The following is a 2,500-nucleotide window of genomic DNA, read 5'->3' as shown; positions in this document are numbered from 1 at the left end:
ATTGCTCATCATCCAATGCATTCCGAGAAAGTGAGTGTAGGCGAGGCTAAGGATGGCTTGCCTTGCCTTGCCTTGCATTGGCATGCCATGCCCAAGTTGTGGCCTACACCAAGCCATTCAAGCCATGCGTTGCCTTACCTTGGAATTGCTCATCATCCAATGCATTCCGAGAAAGTGAGTGTAGGCGAGGCTAAGGATGGCTTGCCTCGCCTTGCCTTGGCATGCCGTGCCCATGATGTGGCCTTGACCAAGCCATTCAAGCCATGCGTTGCCTTCGCCTTGGCATGCCGTGGCCTTGCCTCGCCATGCGATGCATTCCGACAAAGTGACGCGAAGCGGAAGCCTATCATGGCGTAAAAATGTCGACAAAATTTTTCGACATTTGAATAATGGGGTTTGACAAGGTTTGAAAAATTCAATACAAATGGTAGGCTTGAATGTCGACAAAGTGACGCGAAGCGGAAGCCTACCACGGCGTAAAAATGTCGACAGATTTTTTCGGACCTTGTCCTGCCATGGGCTGCGCGCAGCATGCCGGCAGCCTGTGCGCAGCGTGCGCACAGCATGTCGGCAGCGTGCGCACAGCATGCCGGCAGCGTGCGCGCACCATGCCGGCAGCCTGTCGACAGAATTTTTCGAAACTTGTCCTGCCATGCGCGCGCGCAGCTTGCGCGCAGCGTGCTGATTCTGTCGACAGTGAGGCTAGCGAAAGTTGTCCTGCCATGGCGTGCGCGCAGCCTGTGCGCGCAGCTTGCGCATCTGTCGACAGTGAGGCTAGCGAAACTTGTCCTGCCATGGCATGCGCGGCGCCTGCGCGCAGCCTGCGCACAACATGCGCGCAGGCTGTGCGCAGCGTGCGCGGAGCTTGCGTGCAGCTTGCGCATCTGTCGACAGTGAGGCTAGCGAAACTTGTCCTGCCATGGCATGCGCGCAGCGTGCGCGCAGTCTGTGCGCAGCATGCGCGCAGCCTGTGCGCAGCATGCGCGCAGCCTGTGCGCAGCATGCGCGCAGCCTGTGCGCGCAGCTTGCGCATCTGTCGACAGTGAGGCTAGCGAAACTTGTCCTGCCATGGCATGCGCGCAGTCTGCGCGCAGTCTGCGCGCAGCATGCGCGCAGCCTGCGCGCAGCATGTGCGCAGCATGCCGGCAGCATGGTTCCAGGTTTTTTCAAATGTCGACAGAATTTTTCAAATCTTGTCAAACCCCGTTTTTATTGAAATTTCCTCGCACAATAAGCTCCCCATAAGTAGTCTATGATTTTTAGGACCTTCTCCAACTTACAAAACTAAAAAATTCCTCCCGGATTTGTTTTAATGATTTTTTCAATTTTACGACTTCTAAAAATAATAAAAAATACTTCCCGACTTCAAAAATTTATGAAACTTTTTCCCATCATAGATTGCATGTTTCTTAGTATCCCTGCAAAAAATCACGTCCAAATACCTTGTATTGAATTATTTAGAGCCCATTATGACTCCTCGCGCATAGGTGATGTCTCTTCCTGTCAAAGGGCTAAATGCATAAAATGCTATATAGGGGGGTGTGTGTTGCCTGCATATGCATGGCAGCCCATGCCTTCCTAGCTGCAGCCCCCTTCCCCCACGCCACACCCATGTCATGTTGCCTCGATATGTTGCCTCGGTATTATGGGTTTGGTGTCGGGGTCGGGGGGCTGCCACCCATGGCGGTGGTGGCCGGAATCCGGCCGCCGCCACCACGCCGCCGCCATGGGTGAGGGAGGAAAAAAAAGGCGTGGAAAGTTGCGAAATGGGGTTGTCTAGGCTTTTTTTTGGCATGGGAGAGCATGGAGTGCTAGGAACTCCTTCTCAAATGCACGGGCATGTCGACCACAACCTCATTTCTCAACAACAACCACCCGTGTGGGGTGGCGGTGGGTGGATAGTCGCGGATTGGGGCTTGCCAAGCCAATGTTTTCAAAAAATTTCATCAAAATTAAAAACAAATGTTTTGTTGCCTTCGGATTTGTGGGCGAGCGGCGAGTCGGAGTGGAGCCGGTAAAGTTTAACCTCGGTGTGCACGGTTGTTTTTAGAAACTCAATCCAATGCCGGGGACGTTGAAAGTGACGCTCTTATGAGTTGCAAACCCGCAAGATTTAAAGAACCTTTTCAAAACAATTTCAAACCAACAAGATTTAAAAACAGAAATTTTCATCAAAATGAAAAACAAATGTTTTGTTGCCTTCGGACTAGTGGGCGAGCGGCGAGTCGGAGTGGAGCCGGTAAAGTTTAACCTCGGTGTGCACGGTTGTTTTTAGAAACTCAATCCAATGCCGGGGACGTTGAAAGTGACGCTCTTATGAGTTGCAAACCCACTAGATTTAAAGAACCTTTTCAAAACAATTTCAAACCAACAAAATTAAAAACAAATGTTTCGTTGCAAACAAATTGTGGGCGAGCGGCGAGTCGGAGTGGAGCTGGTAAAGTTTAACCTCGGTGTGCACGGTTGTTTTTAGAAACTCAATCCAATACCGGGGACGTTG

Source organism: Prunus avium, unplaced genomic scaffold, assembly GCF_965620075.1.
Source record: "Prunus avium unplaced genomic scaffold, drPruAviu1.hap1.1 HAP1_SCAFFOLD_17, whole genome shotgun sequence".
NCBI classification, from domain to species: Eukaryota; Viridiplantae; Streptophyta; class Magnoliopsida; order Rosales; family Rosaceae; genus Prunus; species Prunus avium.
This window is presented reverse-complemented; position numbering follows the sequence as displayed.